Consider the following 14,835-nt stretch of genomic DNA (forward strand, 5'->3'; position numbering starts at 1 on the left):
TGATTGTGTCTCTCTACGAGACCTGCTGCTTCAGGATGTCGGACACAGTGGAACTTCCACTGGTACCCTAGCAGGAGTGATACCTGCTTCATGAGCTCGGACGAGAATGGCTGACCGTTGTCTGAGTACACAACACGGGGCAAACCATATCGGGGGAAGAATTCACGAACCAGCTGCTTGGCAGTGGTCGGAGCAGTGTAATCTGGGACTGGATATGCTTCTGTCCAACGGGAGAGTGCACAAACAACTACGAGGACAGATTTGAAACCTCAACAACGTTCCATCTGAATATAATCCATCTGGAGGACTTCAAAAGGGTGATCCGGAGGATGAAAACCACCTTGCTCTACAGGAACGCCTTTTCCTGGGTTGAACTGACAACAAATCATGCAAGTACGCACTTTCTGTTTGGCTGCTGCTCGTAAGTGTTTATTAAACCAGAGATGTTGGATACTGTCTAACATGGCTTTTTCTCCTAAATGTGCTGGACTGTGTACGGTATTAATGATAACTTGAACCATAGAGTCGGGGAGAAACCATGTAGATTTTCCCTTCGTCATCCATCCTTGATCTGTCTGGGTCCCTCCTAGTTCAATCCATTTCTTGATTTCATCTGGTGTAGCATGTGTCTGTATGTCAATTACATCTAGGGCGGGATCCTTAACTGTCATGCAATGTGTAGGTGTAGCGACTATTGTCTTTGTCAGGTCAGTGGTGTGAATCTGATTCTGAGCTGTATGTTTCGCGGTTCGATCTGCCAGGTCATTACCCTGGGAAATAGTATCTGTAACTTTTGTATGTGCTTTACACTTCATGATGGATATCACTGTAGGCAGATGTATTGCATCTAATAGAGTTTGAATGAGGGGACCGTGTTGAATTTTGGCACCGTGAGAAGTCAAAAAACCTCTCTCTCGCCAGAGAACACCGAAGTCGTGAACAACTCCGAATGCATAACGGGAATCTGTGTATATGTTAACTCTCTTGTTCTTGGCTTGAATACAGGCTTGTGTCAAAGCGATGAGCTCTGCTGCTTGTGCTGAAAGGGTGTCAATACAATTTGTTTCTATGACTTCAGTTTCTGTTGTGACTGCGTAGGCGGCCACTAATTCTCCTGTACTTGTTCTCATGCATGAACCATCCACGTAAAGTGTCAGGTCTGGATCTGGTAATGGAGTGTCTGTCAAGTCTTGTCTGGGTTTCGTCGTGATAGTAATAACTTCAATGCAATCATGTGCCAAAGGGTCTGTTTCAGTTAATGGCAAAAGTGTAGCAGGATTCAATGTATTACAACGTCTGATTTCTATGTGTGGCTGAAATAATGTCAATTCATAACCTGTCAATCTTGCTATAGTCAAGTGTTGAGTCTGTGTTCGATTTAAAAGAACTTCCACGGAGTGTGGAACTTGTACTGTCAATGGATGTCCTAACACTATTGAATCACTTTGTCTGATTGCTAGAGCTGTTGCTGCAACGGATTTCAAGCACGCAGGCAGAGCCTGGGCTACTGGATCCAATGTACTAGAAAAGTAAGCACACGGTTTGTGTGAACCTGCTTGATCCTGCGTGAGTACCGACAATGCAGTACCTTCACGTTCTGTGACGAAAAGTGTAAAAGGCTTACTGTAACATGGTGTTGCTAAAACTGGTGCTTGACATAAGGCTTTCTTTAAGTCGTCAAAAGCTTGTGTATGTTCCTGAGTCCAAGGGAGGACAGTCGAAGACGCTGCCTCCTGAGTTGTTAACTGAATGAGTGGTTTTGCTAGAAATGCATACTGAGGGATCCATTGTCTGCAGTAAGAAGTGAGGCCTATAAAAGCCCGCACCTCCTTTTGTGTCTTGGGTGGTAGCATACCTGCAATTAACTGGATGCGATCGGGCGTTAGCTGCCTCCCCCATTTGGACAGCAAGTGACCTACGTAAACAACTTGCTGAACACAGAATTGCAGCTTCGAAGGGGATACCTTGTGCCCCTTGTCAGCCAGGAAATGTAAAACCGTCAGTGACGCTAGTTCACATTCAGGTTCGCTTCGGGCGGTGATCAGCAGATCATCGACATACTGAAGCAGGGCAGTGTTTTCAGGCATGTGTGTACTGTCAAGTTGTCTTTTCAGTGCTTGGCTATAGATGCTGGGGCTTTCTGTGAATCCTTGAGGTACGCGTGCAAATTTGAAGCTTCGTCCACTTAAACAGAATCCGAAGAGGTATTGGCTTTCCGGATCAATTGGGACACTAAAGAAGGCGTTCTTAAGATCAATAACGGTAAAGAACGTTGCTTCAGAATCAATGGCTGTCAATAGAGATGAGATATCTGGGACCACAGGGTACTGTGGTACAATACATTTATTCAATTCGCGCAAGTCAATAACTAATCGATAAACTGGTGGTGCATTGGGATCTGTACGTTTAAGAATTGGAATGATAGGAGAATTACATAAATTCGAGTCGGTTTCTACAACCACTCCTTGTGCAATGAGCTCTTCAATGATATTCAGTAAAGCCACTACAGCATCGGGGGGGTAACTTGTATTGTCGAATTCGTGGTAAAACAACACCTGGCTTGAGTGTGACTCGATATGGTGTAATGTGCATACAACCTACATCAGTGGGGCCTTGCGCCCATAAATGTGCAGGTACATTCTGTAATCGGGGATCAATATCTCTCAACACATAGTGACCTTTAAAGTCACGTAGAAACAACCGTACTCCTTCCGGAGAACAGCAAATAACAGCTCCTAGAGCTTTCAGAGTCTTGATACCTAACAAGTTTTCTGGACATGACTTTGTGAGCAGTAAATCTGTAGTACGTGTTAATGGACCAACTGCAAGGGGAAGTGGTTGTGATACTTCATTAATAATGGGCTTGCCTGAAAAACCAAGGGAAACATTCTATGAGCCTGAGAGGGGTGCCCCTGGGACCTCGTCATGACTTATTGTTGTTCGGCTTGCCCCTGTATCAATTAAAAACTTTCTGTCTTTCCCTAATACTTGACTGTGTACATAAGGACCCTCTTGATCTACAGGAACCTCAATAAGAGGCAAGCCAACTTCCCTCTCTAGGCTATTTCATGTGTATCGCTGATAGTCGGGATAATCAGTCTGGGCATACTGGTACATCTGCTGTGATGCATGCTGAGTTGCAGCAATCGGTTGAGGTTGTGGCACTGCTACTGTCTGTCCTGTCTGTTGTGAGGCTTGCATAGGCTGAATATTCTGTGGTACTTGTTGTTGGACCTGGTCCTGTCTAGGAGGACGCGGTCTCTCTTTAGTTTTTCCAGTAAGTATATTATGTTTCAAAACTGCACAATCGTTTATATAGTGACCTGGCTGTTTGCAATAGTTGCATGTCCCTTTAACAGGAGCTGGTGAATTATTTAACTGTGTCGTGCCCTTTTTCTGACCGTCAGCTGGAACTGACTGAGCAACTAACATTTTCATTTTTGTGTCTTTCATGCGTCTCTGTTCGTGTTCGTGTTCCTCTCTAATTCGGTTCTGGTGATACTGTAACATTTGTAACATTTGTGAAGGTGTATTTGCTTGCCATGTGCTCTCGACTTTCTGTACACGATTCTTAACTTGGGGCAGGGAATTTTCTACTAGCTTTGTTACGAAAAGATGTGGATATGACTCGCTACTTGTTTTCAAACCACTATTAATACCAAAACATTTCTCAAATCGGGAATAAAAATCGCTAGTGTCTTCATCGGGTTTCTGTTTACAGGCTGAGATTGCATCCCAGTCCTCCTTTTTAGTTGCTAATAAACGTGGCAATACTTGCACTAACAATCCTGGTAATGCTTTAGGTTTGTCCCCAAGCCCTGTTCCTGGGGTACGAGTCTTTTCTTCATCTTCTAATGCAGCCCAATCTATCTTTTGCGTTCCTACCTCCCAATCCTTTTCTTTGAGTTTCTCGTAAATACCGGACGGCATTAACACTTTCAATATTTTCATAATGTCGGGGTAGGTGTAATCCCCCATGAGTAACATGTCTTTGATTTCGCGGTGGAAACCTGCTGGGTCTTTATCGTGACTGGGCACTAATTTCTTCATTTCTAACAGTTCCATTTTCGTTATGGGCGTGTACACAAACACGCGTCTAAAAGAATTATCAGCATTCTGGACTGGATGCACTTCTCGCAAGGGATTCTGTCTGTCTAAGTAATACATTTTTCTTTCTACGGGCGGAGCTGGAACAAACCGTGTATTCAAGAAAGTATTATACCTGTGTCGATGTTCTAGAATTACTTTAATCAAGTCAGTACCTAGACCTCTCCATTGTGGCGAGAGTAGTTCTAATAAAATATCAGGTAAGGGACCTGGATCAGAATGGTGGCCTTTGAATAAAGTAATGAGATGCTGAACCATATATATGCCAGCTAATTTCTGTTCATCAGGGGAAAGATTTAAAAAGGTCTGTACTAAACCATCATCACTATATGTATCAGGATCGTCAGTCCATTGTACGGCTGACCTAGCCAATTCTTGTTCATCCATGGAATTGAGTACATGGTACCCCATTCGTTCCTGAAGTATTCTATCAGCGGCCTGAAATAGATGTTCGGGGGTCTTTGGATTTGACATGGCAGCTTGAAAGATTCTTTTACTTTCCGAACGTACCGGACGCATTGAATTATTATAGGGTCTTCCTTTACCTACATATGCTATCATTTCTCTAACTGGTAATTGTGATTGTCCTGTTGCCGTTTCTGGTGCATCCTCCTCCCCTGAGGACTCGACCTTGTCTGAATCTATTTCTGGTTCTTGCGATCTTCTTTCATGTATTTTTATTACTGCGTTTCTGATTCTTTGATACATGTTTTTTATACAGCTCTGTTTATCATGGTTCCCGTCTGCTATATTCTGACCCCATCTATTAAGTGCTTTCATTTCTTCCGGGTTTACACCCGGCCTATCTTGTTCTCTTATTAGGCAGTTTATGAAAAACCGTAATATCTTGGCTTGGATGTCAACTTTCTGGTGAGCCATGGCCTCGCCAATGCTTTCAGGGCCTTCCCCTGTTTGAACAAAATGATATATTTTGTCTAGATGATCAACCATTCCTGGTAGTAACAGTAAATAGTTGGTAACCCGTCTTAGGCGTACTGATGCGAGCATCATTCTGTCGTCATTTTTACCGGGTACTGGATCATATCTACAGTCTGAAAGACGTTCATTAAGTATGTCATAATCAGCTGATTTAGGTGTACGTTGTTGCGCTAGATCCCTATAAGTCAATCGGAGTGCTGGTGGCGGTGTTTAAAAACCTGTCGCACCTCCCGTGTAAGTCACCGAGGTGCCAGGACCAAAAGGATTGAATGGGTTAGTGATCGGAAGAATAGGTGCAGGAAGGGTTGGGGGAACAGGTGCAGGGTGTCGAACGGGAGAAGGAGTTCGTTGCGGAGGTGGGAGTAGATGATCTCGGGGTGGAGTACCATCAGCGGGTAGTGGTAGTGGTTGAGCATGTGGATTTGTATATGCGGGAGCTATGTCGTCTAGATAGGAAGAAAGGAATATGTCCTTTGTGGTCTTGTGATGTACTTTAGTCGGGAGCAAGGGAAGGGGCAGATCCTTCGGTATTTCCGGGGTGGCCTTAGGTAAACCCTCGGCCAGCAAAGGATACATACCATTCATAAGAGCGTTTCGTTGTCGGTCTACTTGTTCTGTTTTTACTCGTATCCCCTCCTCAACTAATGCGTTTTCTTGGGCTTTGTCTGAATCCTCTTTATGTTTCTCTGCTTTTCTGAGTGCTTTCTCTGTGCGCCTATGCGATTCCTTACGCCATAGTTCAATGGCGTCCTTCTGTGACTGTCTGGCTTTCTTTTTCCATAGCGCTTCCTCTACTCTCATGATGCACTCGGCATCCCATGTCCCTGCAGCGGGCCATCTTTGATTCTCTGCTAAATCTTTAGTATAATCTACCCACAAATCGAGATATAATGCAGCGTCTAGGCCGTGCTTGTGGAACATAAAGTGCCCTGCGGTGTCCCTAGGTGGAACGGGCACTGCTTCTTCTAGAATCCCTTTTCTAGTTCCTATCTGTCTTAGTTTGGAGAACAGCGGCATGTTTAAGTCGTACTACTCTGGGCTTGATACTTACTCGAATTTGGACACAACTAATACAATAAACACAATAATGCAGATCGAACAATCACTCATACCACGACATTAAAACATACTAAAACATTTCAGAACGAACAATAATGATTAGAAGAAAACTAGCTAATTGCATACTGGATATACTGCTAAACAGTACAGATACACCGCTAAACAGTGCAGACCGGGTCTGCGTACCCAAACCCGTCTTGACCGGCACAAACTAATGCGCTCGTCTAGATGCGTCCCCAGCAACGGTACTCACCGGGAAGCACGGAACAGAAGGCCTCGGAAACTCGACACTGGACTGGACTCGACTGGACTCGACTCGGAACTTCGGAACTGGTGGGCCTCCGGATACCTCGGACTTTGCTCTCTCAGCTAGGCTCTGGTCGGGATCCTCCGCACTCCTCACCGCCTCGTCTGGGTGTCGATCGCAGTCTCAGTCACCTCCGTTGGCCTGAGGGAGATGCAGGAAATCCTGCGGGTACGCGTAGTTGTCCGTCAGCGCTGTGGCAGGGGACCGGGCCTGCAACGCACCGCCGGCGCGTAAGGTGGGGGAGGGGTCCCTATTCGGGCGCCAAATTATGTGGTAAATTTTAATTACCTATACGGAATTTATGCGGTAAAGTTCAATAAGAATAACTCAGTCAAAATGAAGAGGCAGAATCCGTGGTATCTGAGGTTTAAAGTGGGGTTTTATTCCTTAAAAAGGAATTGGTTCGAACCAATGGTAGCATGACCCATAGCCACGAGGGTTCAGGGTGGGAATTGCAATGGACATGTACAATGATTTATTAACAAGAAATCGTATATATAGTCAATTCATACAGTACATTGAATGCAGAAGGCGTAACAGCTGAGAGAAACGAGATAAGAACAGAAATACGTAACAGGAGGCGTGCACTAGGGCGTACACGGAGGTGTGTGCAAGAAACGTCACATAAAGGTGTCATAAGTGGGTGGATCCCTAGAAGGATCCTGCAGAGTCAGCAAGAACATGTGGCAGAGATGCGCGCGCAGCAGCATGACGTATGATTGACGTGGAACTGGAGGGTGAAGGGGACTTGACATTTAGCCCTATATGTGGAGACAGAAGTCTGGAGTGTCAGAACAACCTAATCCCAAATCATATCTAATATCTTGTGTTTGAGGAACTGTATTATCTAGAAGGAAAGGTCTCTTGGGCAGAGGCTATTCTATACTGACTGTTAATGCGTGTATATGCAACTGCGTGTCTACGTGTAAAGCAGGGGGCCATGGGCCTACCATGGTAACGGAGGCTATGAATTACTTGCATGGAGACAGAAAGGCCGGGCCCTTTGCTCTGCAGCTGGGAAGGATGTTTACCTAAACTACTAGACAGGAATGTATTTTTCGAGGAGCGGAGCAGATAACTTGAAGGCTGAATACGGTCTTGGCAGGCCGGCAGGCTGAGCCAGGCACCGCTAGCCGCGCAGGGAGTGAGTGAAAGGTCACGGATACAGATGCAGGCCCAAGCTGCGGCTTCCAGAGGCAGAAGGCAGGAGAAAGCTTGAATGGCAGAAAACAAGGCCCAACTCGCCAGGGCCTGAAAAACGTGAAAGTGCACCATGTAAAGACGTTGGCAAGGCACACTTAGGAACTGAATATCGGACCCATTCATGATGGATCTGAAAGAGGACATGTTAACGTTGGATGCAAATGTATTTGCGTCTTCATAGCTGGTTGTGGAGGGAACTTACATGTACTAGAAGCAGGTACATGGAGCCGTTGGGGTCTACGATAGGGGACATAATTGACCAAAAATTCATATTACCTCAAACTGACCCCTGGTTTCACTTATCAGGTGACAGACGTTCATGGAGTGAAAAGAAGGCATCCCATGGCAGTAATTGAGCTCAGCTTGGGTAATGTCACAGGGCCCATGAGAGTGGCAGTGGCAGACACCCTACCTGTAGATTGCTTACTGGGGAATGACCTGGAAATCTCAGCATGGGCTGAGGTGGAGCAAGAAACTCACTCCAGAATGATAGGCCTACCCAGAAAGGTTAGTGGGGCAGTAATAGCTACAGCCCCAGTCCAAGCACCATTCCTCCCTGAAAAGGTTGGAAGAGCAGTGGTAGCCACTGCCCAGGCTCAGACAGACTTTCCTGAACAGGATAGGAGGGCTGTGACAGTCACAGCCCAAACACAAACTGAGTGCCCTCCTGAAAAGGTTGGCAAGGCTGTAATCGTCTCAGCCTCTACTCAGACAGATAACAGTGTTGTGAAGCCTGAAACTATGGATCACTCCACTCAGACAGAGAGTATTGAGGAGGAAGAGAAATCTCCCTACCACCAGACTTTAGGAAAGGATCAGCCTCCTCAGGGAACTGATCTGACCCCTTGTGAAGGAACTGCCCCAGAGGTATTCAGGTCTAGCCTGGCAGAGCCCCTGATGTCAGTGGACCCTTCCAAGGTGGGACCCAGTCTGGAGCAGGTAACCTGCCCCTCTCTACCCTGCCTCAGTTAGCCCAGGGCTGAAGAGGTCAGGGAGGCCAGTGGTGGACCCCAAGGAACCCCCTGTCCAACAGAACTCCTTAATCAACAGATTAGGATCACTGAAGCTGGTAAACCTAGCCAAGTGAAAATAAATCAGACTCCTGAGGGATCCCCCTTAAAAGTAGTTAGGGACCCCCCACAGCTGGACACTGTTGGGCACAGCCAAACCTGGGGCCTAAAACCCCCAAACCTGACCTGTCCCTCCAGTAAGCCAAACAGAGGGACTCAGCCTCCAGCTTTAGGTAGCCAGAGGCTGACCCTGAGAGCTCAGTGCATCTCAGCTAAAGAAAGAAAGGCACACATGATGGATGGTGATTGGAGGAAGTTGAGCCCAAAGGTAGAGGAGCCTCACTTCAGTACTCCATCCCAGCATCAGCCTTTTACTTTCCCAAGACACACCAAAGACAGAGATTCCCTATGGTGGAGACCCTCAGATACCCTTAGGGTGAGGGGTTGCTTAGTGGACCATGACACAGGGGGAAACCAAGCCAGAGCTGGTCCTTCCCTATATGGCCACTTAGGTAATAGAGGCTTACCTGGACAAGGATAGCCTTATCTCCTTTCGTTTGGGGGGTGGGGGGTGTAGGAAGGTACCTCCTGACTATGGTTGCCCCCAACTTTTTGCCCTGTGTTTTAGCTGGTTTTTGAGATAGTCGACCTGGGACCCTGCCAATCAGGACCCCAGGCCTACTGCTCTCTCTGTAAAATGGATTCCATGTACCTTAGGAGCATTTCCAATTGGTACTGGGCCACCTTATCCGACCCTGTAACTCAGGGCATAGGTGTACCCAGGGCCTACCAGGGGCTGAAGCATGTATTATGCCACCCCTGGCTGGCCTCCTAAATTTGACACAACTGGCTGCATGACAGCTGGGGCAAAGTCGTGTAATCACCCTTTGCTTTAGATATAGTATACCTATATCTAACCCTAAAAATGGACACACAGATTCCTATCAGTCACTCCTATGGCAGGCCTTGACAATCCTGAAGGCAGAGTGCATGGAATCGTGTGAGATGGTGCTCTGTCATGAGCTGAGCCTGTCTGCAGCTTGCGGAACCAAGTCCTAATAGCTGTTCCATGATAACGCATACCATATACTCTTAAGTGAATTATAATCCTTGCGGTTAAATGCTATCTTTGGTATTGCTTTATCAAAACATGTCGAGTAAGGTGTCATACGAATTGGAATACTAACCCCTCGCCAATTCTGGCGACGGGGTTAGCATTCCACCCTTCTAGAGGGACACGACATGTATGTAACTGTGAACCCCGGTTAAAGTTAACTGAAGCCTCAGCTCCACAAAATGGATGCTGCCACCACAGACATGAGTCTGACCTCCTGCTGATGGGAGTCCTTCCAGTGAGGAGAACTTGGACAAAGGGTTTCCTGTCCGGGGCGGTGCTAGCACCATCCCAGACAGGGTTTTGTGTATCCTGGGTAGGCAGGGCTTTACAGGAAGGTGACTGCTGAGTGGCACCCCGGTGCTCACTACGCATAGGCCGGTCAGAACCAGTTCCAGGGGCACACCAGCCCCTGGCCTGGGGAAAGTCCGGCATGGGAGAGGGGTGTAACCACCCCCTTCCTAGTCCCACCCATAGGCAGGACCTAGTCACCGGGTCAGCCCCCTTTCTTAGTGTAAAGATAGGAGCGGGCCCCCTGTTCAAATTAGATCATCTTTGGAATCAAGACACAACTTTCTGCGAAAGGACTTCAAGATTTATTCTTCAAGATTCTCCCTTGTGACTAAGGAGTAGTCACCCTGCATCCGCAGGCACCATCTTAAGAACACTGCGGTCTGCTGCAAGTCCTTCCTCCGGAATCCGACTGCCCAGCTCAACGAGAACCGGCTTCCCTGGCACCTCTGACCTCTACTCATCTCTACAGCAAAGCTGAGAACCGTGAGTGCGACGAGACCTCGAGGGACCGGCCATCTTCAAGACTGCACGACTTCTTTACAGCAAGCCCGCCGAGTAATCCACTGGTGAGTGCTTTGGGGTCGACCCTGAGCAGCTCCAGCACCGAAGATCAGCCCTCCAGCATCTCCACGATCTGCGTGGGGCCCTTCTGCTTTTTGCTGCTCACCGCGTTGTTTGGCTACTAGCCCGCTGGCTTGTGGTCTTCTTAACGACGCCCGACGACATCACTGCTGCTGGTCTGGTTGCTCCAGACTGGCCCTTGCTCCCTTCCAAAAGAGGAGCACCCCGGACCCTCCTGGTCCACTCAAGACGCCATTTTAGGTCCACCGCGTGGGCCTGAATTTGCCAAGGCTTTGTTGCCCAATCCTGGGTCCAGCGACGCCGACAGCTTCATCCATCGTGGGACAGCTCGCTCCTCCATCCTGGTCGCCGACAACGCCTCCTGGTCCGTGAGATCTGCAGAGCCCAGCGTCGCCCACTCACCTAGTCGAGGTGACTACCATCCGGTGCCCTCCTGGTGCCACCTGACTACTGGCTAGTAGTCACGAACTTGGTCCTCTCTGCTTTCAGGTGTCATCTATCTTCAAGATCCAGGCTTGGATCACTTCGAACTCTCTTCACTGGTCGCCTGCCAGCATCTTTCTTCCAGGCTCCTGGTCCGTCTACGAGGATTCCCGACGTCTTTTGAGACCTATGCAGCTGCAGCCCCTGGGCTAGGTAACTTCGGCATTTCGGTGCCCCAGCATAGCCTCACTATCCAAGGGTCAGAATCCACTTTCAATTTCCTCCTACCAGGTCGGGTTCGCCCGAGAACACTAACTTTGCATTTACTAGCTACCATAGACTTTGTCCCGCATCACGCGTGAGAGTGCACACTCTGCACCCGAGTCCCCTGGGTCTCCTAGAAGTAATCTAACGATTCTATAGTCAAGTCCCAGCGATTCCAAAGCCTATTAGTACTGTACTTACCTGCTAGTAATTTCGCATTCCACTTTCAGAGTATATGGTTTTCCGTGCCCCTCGGGCATTTGTATATACTGTGCTAACTTAAGTATTTTCGTAAGAGTTTTGTTTTGTGCTTAGTACCCTGTCCTCATAAAGAGTACAGGGCTGTTGTGATTCTAATAAATGTACTGTTTATTTTCATAACACTTGTGTGGTGTCCTTTCACTTGGTGTTCAAGGGGTATATGTGTGGTATAACAGCTGGCTTTACACGCCCTCTCGAGTCTTTAGCCTTAGACTGCTCGTATCCTTGCTCCTAGGATAGCTGGTCTATAAGGTTGACTTACAACCAATCATTAATAAGGGTTGTCTGGACTGATGCATAGTGTTCACTAGAATAGTGAGCACTGCATATCAGGCCAACTTCTCACATTGGTGAGCAGCGGTTGGGATTTGAGCTTGCTGTTGTTTTACCACACGTATCCTAAGAATATCTTGTTGAAAGATCACATAAGTACTTCAGGTACATATAACTTAGCTTAGAATACTCTGAGTTCTACTGAACCAGCTGTTGCAGCTCCTCAAGGCTTAGCACACCTTGGCTGCAACTCTTAGCAAGGGATCAGTAGGCAAACACATAGTGTAGGTAGGTGCATCACTTACACCACACTAGAATCAGCATGTCAGACAAAGGAGGAAACTCTGAGTCTCTCCTTGTGTCAGTGGACCCTCCACAGGTCCCCACTTCCAGATATGCTGCTCTTAGCTTCCAGGAGATGAGACAAGTGTGTACCTCCAGGAAACTAAAACAGGGGTCTAACCCCACAATTCCCTTTCTGATTGGTCTCTTAGAGACTTATGATGCCAGGAGGGCTGGTAACCCAGACCCTTCTAATCCAGATGCATATTGCATAGTGTTCACTCGAATAGTGAGCACTGCATATCAGGCCAACTTCTCACAAGGGGCAATACGTTCAATGAGCTGTGAGGTGGTATTGGTCAGTGGTCCTGGTGGGCGATAGACTATGGCTCCTTTCCAGTTAAGGTTATGGTGCAACTTCATACTAAAAACCAGTATCTCCAAATGATCGTTGCTTACTTGGTCTGGGACGATGATAGTTGCTGGGTTTTTATTGACTATTGCTATTCCTCCCCCTGTCCTATGTGGTCTATCTAGGTTTAGTATGTGGTAGTCCTCAGGGAGTGATACTGCTATGTCAGGATTGGAGTGAGGTTTGGTCCAAGTCTCTGTTAGGAACCCTATGTGGGGATTATTAGGGGCCAACAGGTCCCATATATTAGCAGCATGTTTGGGCAGTGACCTTACATTAGTCAAAAAACAGTTCCAGCCATTACTGGTATCTGTTCTGGCGGAGTGCCCATTCTCCGTTCGATTGGAGATTGAGACTATGTTCAGTTTAGGCTTGTTTAGCACCCTTGAGGTGAACTGGAGCGCTTTGATATTTACAGTTATTACAGGAAAAAGGACCCTCCACTTCAGATTTATAGTATGGGGGCTAGACTGCTAACCTTCCGTCGGGATTGGGAGGGAAGCAGTCAGGTTTCACTTCCAGTTTGATCGCCTCCCTCCAGACAACCAGAACAATCCGTGCTGGACCGGGGAGGATAGCGGGTGAGTGAGCTACAGTGTGCAGATAACTAACAGTGTGCAAAGCAATTTTTAAAATGTGACTAAAACATCAGAGCCTTTTACCAGGTGCGTTCTGAAAGGTTGTGCTAATCGACAATTAATGTTTAACAATATACCACCAATGGTGTGACAAGGAGCCCTTTACCAGGCGCTCTGGATAGTTCTTCAATCAAGCTCCTATGTCAGCTTTAGCGCAACACTTTATTCTCAAAGTACCTCAAAGTCCCTTGGATGCGTCACGCAATACAAATAAAAGGGTCGCAGGGAAGGTGATGCATCAGTTCCTTGCTTTGAGGGAGGTGATGCGTCAGTTCCTTACTGCAGCGCAGGGGAGGGGATGAGTCAGTTCCTTACCAGAGAGGAGGTGATGCGTCAGTTTCTTACTGTGATCCGGTGCGATGTGACAATATGGCGCCTTGATGAGATGCGACCATCCGGTGCGATGCAAGAAAATGGCGTCTTGATGTGATACGACAACGTTGGATGTGATGCGTGCACATCAGAGGGCCATGCGGAGAACTCGGTAAATTCTGAGCCGCGACAGGCCCTGCGACACACTTCTCCGGTGATGCAACGGTGACCTCTGCAGCAGCGATACGCTTCTCCTGTGATTCGACCCGCTCCGTCGATGATGCGACGGCAAAGAGCTGCTGTGGCGCCACACTTCTCGGTGATGCAACAGCAATTGCTGCTGCTGCGACACGCTTCTCCTCGTCGTGTCGCACTTCCAAGCTCCCAGTGACTCGCAGTCTCTACAAAGGGCACAAACAACCGTAGGCAACTGTCTGCAAGCAGAACTCCACAGCAAGGGAATTTAAGGGAGCTGGTGGTGAAGTCTTGTATCCATGAGACTTAAGGCAGGTGGCAAGCTCAGTTCAAGCCATTGGAGATTCTTTGTCAAGATTGCAAAAGTACACAAAAAGTTCCTTTCCTCATTGGCAAAAAAGTAACCAATGCAGGCCAACCCCAACAGCACAGCACAGGGCCAGTCTCCTCCTTCAGCTTCCTTCGTTCTTCTTCTTGGCAAAGGGTCGTCTTTATTCCCAAAAGTGATCTAAAGTTCTGGGGTCTGGGTCCACCCTTTTAGACAACAAAATCCTTTGTCTCTGACGGCAGAGAGTGTCTGTACCTAGTCTAAACCAGTTCTGTGCAGTCCTGGAGCATTTTGTTTACAGGACTCCTTCTTTCCTTTCAACAGTGTGGGCCAGGGTCATCATACACACCATAGGAGGTGTAGCCAGGATTGTGGAATGCAGGTGCAGCCCTATTCAGGCCCTGGTACTACTCTTCCCACCACTCTACATGCAGATAGGTCTATTCAGCCTTGTGCTGACTTACCCTGTCTCCTGGAGCCCCCCAGCCCCTTTTCCTCACAATCCAGACATTGAATACACAACCTAGCAGAGGCAGGCTTGGATAGTTAGGCAAGAAAAGACCTACTTTCTAAAACTGGTATTTTAAAACACAGAATGTTAAAACCAACTTCACTAAAAGATGTATTTTATCATTCTGAGTTCAGGCATACTAAACTCGAATTTCCACCTAGTTCCCTGAGTCAGTTAGGACTATAAAATGTTTTAATCAAACTGCCCATTCTGGCCTATGGGAACAGGTAGCTTTGAAATAGTGAAAAACTAAATTGGCTGTAATTCACTATCAGGGCATGCTACACACATCAGGGCATGTCCTACCTTTTACATACAATG

Source organism: Lissotriton vulgaris, chromosome 12 (assembly GCF_964263255.1).
Source record: "Lissotriton vulgaris chromosome 12, aLisVul1.2, whole genome shotgun sequence".
Classification (NCBI taxonomy): domain Eukaryota; kingdom Metazoa; phylum Chordata; class Amphibia; order Caudata; family Salamandridae; genus Lissotriton; species Lissotriton vulgaris.